General features: G+C 41.7%; 1 long non-coding RNA gene across 1 annotated transcript in view; it reads right to left on the reverse strand.

Annotated features, from left to right (window-relative positions):
• Positions 1–6,787, reverse strand: part of LOC143442225 (uncharacterized) — a 29,326-nt gene extending 22,539 nt beyond the window's left edge. The window contains exon 1 of the long non-coding RNA XR_013110235.1: positions 6,691–6,787. This is a non-coding gene — a long non-coding RNA (uncharacterized LOC143442225). The remainder of the gene's footprint in view (positions 1–6,690) is intronic.
• Between the last annotated feature and the right edge of the window lie 422 nt (positions 6,788–7,209).

Raw genomic sequence — 7,209 nt, forward strand, 5'->3', positions numbered from 1 at the left:
ACAGCCACACATGCCACTGTTAGCACAGCTTGAGTTTCATGAGGCACAGCCAAGTCTCATGTGACTACCGACAGCTGTATTTTTCTAGTATTCAGGAATGCAATTTCAAAAGTGCTCCGGTTTTTTTAAAGCGTTTCGTGCAAATCTGAGGCTACAAGTTATTGTTGTCGCAGAAGAATGGGCTGCTGCACTGATAGGGTATTAAATATTATAAACTCTGGTGGCGGTGGTGGTGGTGGTTATTTTTCTGGAAACATGGGTTTTGGGTTCACTTGGACCATAGTTTGAACTTAGGTGAAAGTCTTAATTTTTATAGGCCTTAATAAATAATCAAGGTTAATTACTTATCAAAAAAACAATCTCATGTCTTTTCTTCAATCAATCTACATTCCAAGTTTATCACCAAGCTAAGCACCAGGAGGGAAGATTAAGGAGTTAGCTCCACCCCTATCTGGTAAAACACCACTTCCTGTTGTGAGGAGAGAAAGGGGCAGCAAATGAGCCATGGAATGACAGATTCTACAACAGAAGGGATTTTAGGGACACATGAATAGTGTGCAGTGGATTGTGGGATAACATGGGAAGAAACTCAGATCTGTATCTGGAAAAATGGATGAGAGTTTGATAGAGAAATCAAAGTGTTCCAAGTAGAGGAAATGTCCTACACAGAGTATGAGGTCTCGGCATTCTTGAAGAACGCTGCAGAAGCCAAGGCGCAGTTTCCCCCTCTGCAATACTTCCTGCACATGTAGTATGGGGTTCTTTCTTGTGTTTATCATGATAAACATGGGACAGCTGCTGGGATAAAGAGAACTGTGCTTGTGTTTAGCATTGCAGTATCACAGTACACAAGAGCAGAATCAACAGTTGTCCATTGGCAGATGAATGGCTAAAGAAAATGTCTGTCTGTTATTTATCTGTCTGTCTTTGCCTAAAGGAATATTTCTCCAGCCAAAAAAATTACGGCAACAGGAGTATATTATATTAAATTAAGTAAGTCAGGCATTAAAAAGCAAATTTGTAAAGGGATTTCCACATAGGCATGAAAACCAGAGGTCCAGCACCTCTAGTCAAGTAAAAAGATAGGCCAGGAGCATGGTTGTACTCCCAATGCTGGAGAGGTCAAGACAGGAAAATTATTGGGACTTACTAGCCAGCTAGCCTATCCTAATTGGTGAGCCCCTGTCTCAAAACCCAAGGTGAATGGCAACTGAAAACACCTGATTTTGGCTTCTGATTGTTACAATACACACACATGCACGATCATGTGTCTTGCAAACACATGCACCTTTGGACACACATGTGACCTGCACACACAGGTGTACTTGCATAATTAATATTTAGGTACAGTTTGATAGGAAGATGAGTTCTAGAATTTTACAAAACAGTAGTTACTGTAGCTCACAATAACTTATGTTTTATAAAGAAGTCGGGCCGGGCGGTGGTGGCTCACGCCTTTAATCCCAGCACTTAAGAGGCAGAGGCAGGCGGATTTCTGAGTTCAAGGCCAGCCTGGTCTACAGAGTGAGTTCCAGGACAGCCAGGATACACAGAGAAACCCTGTCTCAAAAAACAAACAAAGAAGAAGAAGAAGAAGAAGAAGAAGAAGAAGAAGAAGAAGAAGAAGAAGAAGAAGAAGAAGAAGAAGAAGAAGAAGGAGTCGTCGGACAGACGCACTGACAGGCTGCAAACACAAAGAAGTGGTGTTTCAAGGCATTTAAGGGGGCAGAAATAATTGCCTGTGTGACCACGACATCGTATGTGCTTGTATGAAAGTACCACATTGGCCAGGAGGCTGAGGCGGGGCATTCCAAGTTCAAGGCCAGTCTTGGCAATTTAGTGAGACTCTGTCACAAAACAATAAGTGAGAAATAGGACAGAACCATGTAGCACAGTAGTTGAGTCTCCACACTGCCAGACCAACAAAGCAACAGGGACCTCAGAGCAATCAATAATGTACTATGATAGAATTATAAAATATGCTCCTAGGATTGGAGAGATGGCTCCAGAGGACTGGGTTCGATTTCCAGCTCCCACATGGTGGCTCACAACCATCTGTAACTCCTGTTCCAGGGAATCTGGAACCCTCTTCTGACCTCTATGGACACTGCATGCATGTACGCAAAATACTCTTACTCATATAATAATAATAAAATAATACAAATAAATTAATTATAATAATAATCTTTTGCTTTCTATGCATGTCAGTTTCAGAGTTTTTGTTCAGAATTTGTAGCATGTTTTCTGTACTTTCCATTACAATTGCAAAACAATTCCCTTAAGATGATTTAAGAAATGGACACACAAGCACCCCATGCGATACCTGATCAGTAAATGTTAGCTATATGGCTGTCTGTGATTATGCTGTTCCTTCAGAGGGCCACGGTACAGCACTCCTTCCTGCACCTTGTCTCCGCCAACTTTGTATCCACTGTCTTTTCTCACACGGCTCAGCAGAGGCTTCAGGTCCCCTGGAATAGAGCTTCTCACTTCTGTGTATCTTAGTCACCTGGGTACCAGGTTGAGATGCAGAATTTTCAGTAGGTCAAGGTGGGTATATTTTTAAGAAGTCTCCAGGTGCTGGTGCTGGTATCACAGTGGTAAGGCAGATTTTCCCAGCATGCTCTTTGCATTTCTAGCAAACATTCATAAATGCCATGCCTACTGGTCCACAGACCATGCTTTGACTAGTGAGGGTCTCAAGCTCCTTAGAGAAGTCCATTTTTTAAAAGGCCTTCAATAAGAAGAACTTGGCTTCTTTCCACTATTTTCTTCTTCTTACAATAATTGGTCCCAGCCAAACTCTACTCATTTGTCTTTTTCTGAAAATGTTTATTACTAATATGGGATGCTCCACCCAAGTCCCCACCTTCCGTGTGATCTACATATCTCCCCACAGTTCTTTCCCTCCTAGATTGAGGCATGTATTCCTACATCACTGTGCTTCTAAGTACCCACTATCCATAGCTACAGTATATCTGAATCACTATTAAAACATGTGATTGTTAGCAGTATCAAAAGGAAATCGGGGTGTTGGAAATGGCTGTTGCATCCATTTCCTAGGTTGTCATAACAAAGTGCAACAGATCCAGACCACTTAAGACAATACAAATCCGTGCCTTCTGAAATGCTCACTGAGACCGTTCCAAGCCTGGCTCCTAGTTCCTGGAAGTTGCTGGAAATCTCAGACATTCCTTGGTTATGGATCCATCATTCCAAATAGCTGACTCTGTCATCAGATGCCATTCTTTAAGATAAGGACATCAGTTACTGATGTAGAAGTCCTTTCTGTTCTGGTGTGACCCCATCCTAACTGTGTCTGCAGTGACCCTATTGACAAAAGGCATCGCATTTGGGAGTTTGGGGAAGGGCATTTGAGGGGGATACTGTTGAAATTATTACAACCACCATCAATTCTGGGTACATGGCAATGGCAAGGACTGGACCAGTATGTGTCATGCATTTGAATGCCAGGTAGATGACTCGAATACTTTGAATGAATCTAAGAACTAAGAACTCAATGTATCTGTGTCCTGTTCCCCACAGAGAGTTGTATGAGCGAGGTCAGCAGGATGAAATAGGCAGATTTCCCCAGCCCTACTTAGTCCTGTAACAGATATGATATTGGACCTTTGTATAGTGTACTGGCTGGTCTTATGTGTCAACTTGACACAGGCTAGAGTTATCACAGAGGAAGGAGCCTCCCTTGAGGAAATGCCTCCATGAGATCCAGCTTTAAGGCATTTTCTCAACTAATGATCAAGGGAGGCTGGCCTAGCCCATTGTAGGTAGTGCCATTCCTGGGCTAGTAGCCTCTGGTTCTATAAGAAAGCAAGCTGAGCAAGCCAGGAGAAGCAAGTTGGTAAGCAGCAATCTTCCAAGGCCTCTGCATCAACTTCTGCCTCTAAGTTCCTGTCTGCCCTGTGTGCACTCCTGTCCTGACTCCCTTTGGTGATAAACAGCAATGTGGAAGTGTAAGCTGAATAAACCCTTTCCTCCCCAACTTGCTTTTTAGTCATGATGTTTTGTGCAGGAATACAAACCCTGACTAAGACATATAGACAGAAGTATTGGTATTGACTGGTATTTAAGGTTTTCTTGAGACAGGATCTTACTGTTTAGTCAAAATTGGCATTGAATTTGTGATCTTCCTGTGTTAGCCTCCTGAGTGCTCACCTGCTGGTGTGTGCCACCACATTTTCAACTGTACTAGCTACTGAAGCATGTTTACAGAGACTTTATACCTTATTATCATGCCCCTGCAAGGTCTCTGGATACCAGTTCATCTCAGCTTCTTGATCTGAGAAAAAGAAGGTTTAAAATTCTTCGATCCAAACTTAATTTTCAGATACTAGTTTGTCTTTCAAGCACCTGTATTTAAATAGATCTATAGTTGTGACTAGGACTCTTCATGTTTAAAATTTTATTTTTATTCTATGTGCTTGTATTTGCCCTATAAGTATTGTTTGTGCATCGCATGCATGCCTGTTGCCCATTGGGGCCAGAAGACATTTGATCCCCTAGAACTGGAGTTATGGGTGGTTGTGAGCCACCATGGGAGTGCTGGGAACTGAACTCAAGTTCTCTGCAAAACCTAAAAATGCTCCTAACCACTGAGCAATCTCCCCAGCCCCTGTGAGTACACATCTTGAAGTTAAGGAGGCCTGAGCTCACATCCTGACTCTAACACTTATTAAAAGCAAGTCGTCATCAGTGCATGGCAATGTAGCCATATAATCCCTGGAGAAGGGAGGCTGAGGCAGAAGGATTAGAAGTTCAAGGCCAGTTTAAGCTGCATAATGAAACCATGTCCTAAAAGTTGTTATTCTTCTGTCAGACTCACTTTTCTCATCTGTACATTGGGATGGTAATGATGGATAGCTACTTCTGGGATGGTGTCATGGTAAAATAAGATGATGATGTAAGGGCAGTGCCTGGCACAGGCGCCAGAGAGGACACTCCATGGAAAGGAATGTACTATATACTTTTTAAATTTCAAATCCAAGCTTGATACACTTACCCCACTGTACTTTCCATTGACTGGAGCTCTCTCATCTGGGAAGGAAAGTGTCGGTAAGGATGAGAGTGATTGCAGTGTTTGGTACTGGATAGCACTGGCTTTGATAAATCATCCTGCTTATAGCAGTCTTCAAACTAGCAGATGAAATGGCATCTTTTGGCAACTGAACATTTATAAATTAAATTTATCGATACACATGGTCTTGGTTATTATTTTAATCTTCCTCTCTCGGTGTTCCAAAAGAAAATATAAGTCTTATGTTTACCTCTGTTTGTTAATGCTTTGATAAATCGTACGTTTTTAGTATTCTATCAGTGGCAAAAATCTAATTGCCGTATTGTATTCTGATTTATTTCTTTCTTCACTTTCTTTGCATCTGCAGCTCAACAAATGAGTCTCTGAAGAGGGATATGTTATGATACAGTGTCAGTGAAATTAATCCTGATCAATTTTAAAGTTCACATTTTTATTTGATGACTTTCAGGGGAATCACTAAACTGGGGCTGACTTGGTCTCTTCTTTTGTTGGTTAAACATTGTTGTTTGAAAGCAGAAGAGCAGAGTGAAGAACAGTCAGGCTTCTCAGTGTTTCCTAATACTGGTTCCCATTCCCCTGCCTGTGGACAACAGGAGGCTCACTGGCTAAAAGACCACAGGTGGCTGGGTCTGCCTGGCAGGTATCAGCCTCTTATGAGACAAGGTGTTAGATCATCAAACTAGCAGAACCGGAGGTGGCAGGGAGGGGTGCTCTTGAGACCCGCCCCCTACATCTTTCCAGTGCCTTGCTATGTTTCCATTTTTTTTTTTTTCCTTCTCAAAACAACTGTTGTTCCATGTCTGTGTGGTATTTCATACACATGAGCCCCGGGACCACAAAGGTAGGTAGTCCAGGTTGGATTTCCTTCCCTTCTTTGGCAGGAAACCAGTGCACAGAGGAGAGCCATTTTGCTCAGTTCACACAGCGGACAAGGATTGTGTACTAATTTCAGATAGGTAGTTACCTGTTCCTCATCGGAAAAACGAAGGACAAGCTTGCAGCCAGGTAAATCCATGTTGGAACTACATACTGCTCAATATGGAGCATAATTAAAAATGAAATCCGGGTAATATGCAGCACTTACTTTTTAATGCGGACATTTAAGGTCTTTTATATAATTTCTCATATAAAATTTCAAGTTCTAGCACAAAACGGCATGACGCACAGTTAATTGCAAAAGATAAGCAGTCTAAGAAAGAAACATCTGTGTTCTCCCACCATTAAATGTTGTTTTTGACATAAAAATATTTTTGTGTGTAATTTTGATAGCATTTATGATGACTTTAATTCTTACAGGCATTATTCATATATTTCTGACTTTTGTTCTAGCATATATTTTCTTCTCTAGTTATTCATGTAAAAATAATTCTGAGAAAAAAAACACAAAGAAATATTGATATTTCTAGAAAAATCTGTAACAGGCACGATGTACGTAAGTAGAGCATTCAAATAGGTGTTGTCATTTTGGTGTTTCAAAAGTACCCTAAGACATTCCTGTTTTGAAAAACTGTATCTATCTCATGGTAGCCCAGAGTTAATACTGAAGGAAAATGCCTTGTAATTTAATTGGAATTTGGAGAGGATGGTTTCTGCCGTGACCAGTATTTGATGACTGTGAAATAAATTCCACTTACCTCTGTTCAGATTCATCGGTGTACAGACATGTTTGTATGCTCACTACGAGAGTGCCCTAACTGTTTAGAACGCCCCTTCGCTGTGTATCTCCCTCTGGCATGGCTATCCAAATCAGATCCCAGGGGGCCCCGGGCTAACTTTAAATCAAAGGTTTCTTTGGTTGCTTCATTGTTCTCGAAACAAACTGATTTTATTTTTTTTTTCTTCTTCTTCTTCTTTTTTTTTTTTTTATTGTTAATGTCAAGCAAACATTTATTTCAGGTGCAAAGCCTCGGGATATGTTAGTGGAAACAGTGGCTAGGCTGTTGTACCGCTTTCTGCCCACTAAGTGGGTGGGAAAAGGGTGCTCTGACCCTCTTACCCTTCCCACCAGTCTCCCTAACAGCTTTGGCCTTCGGGTCAGCTCAATTTCCCCTCCACTGAGTGGCCATTACTGTGCCTGCCCGGTGATAAATGCTTTTTGTGAGAGACTGCATTGCCGCCAGCTAGCACTAGGGAAGTCTGCCACCCGGGCCAGC

Source organism: Arvicanthis niloticus, chromosome 5 (genome assembly GCF_011762505.2).
Source record: "Arvicanthis niloticus isolate mArvNil1 chromosome 5, mArvNil1.pat.X, whole genome shotgun sequence".
Taxonomy (NCBI): domain Eukaryota; kingdom Metazoa; phylum Chordata; class Mammalia; order Rodentia; family Muridae; genus Arvicanthis; species Arvicanthis niloticus.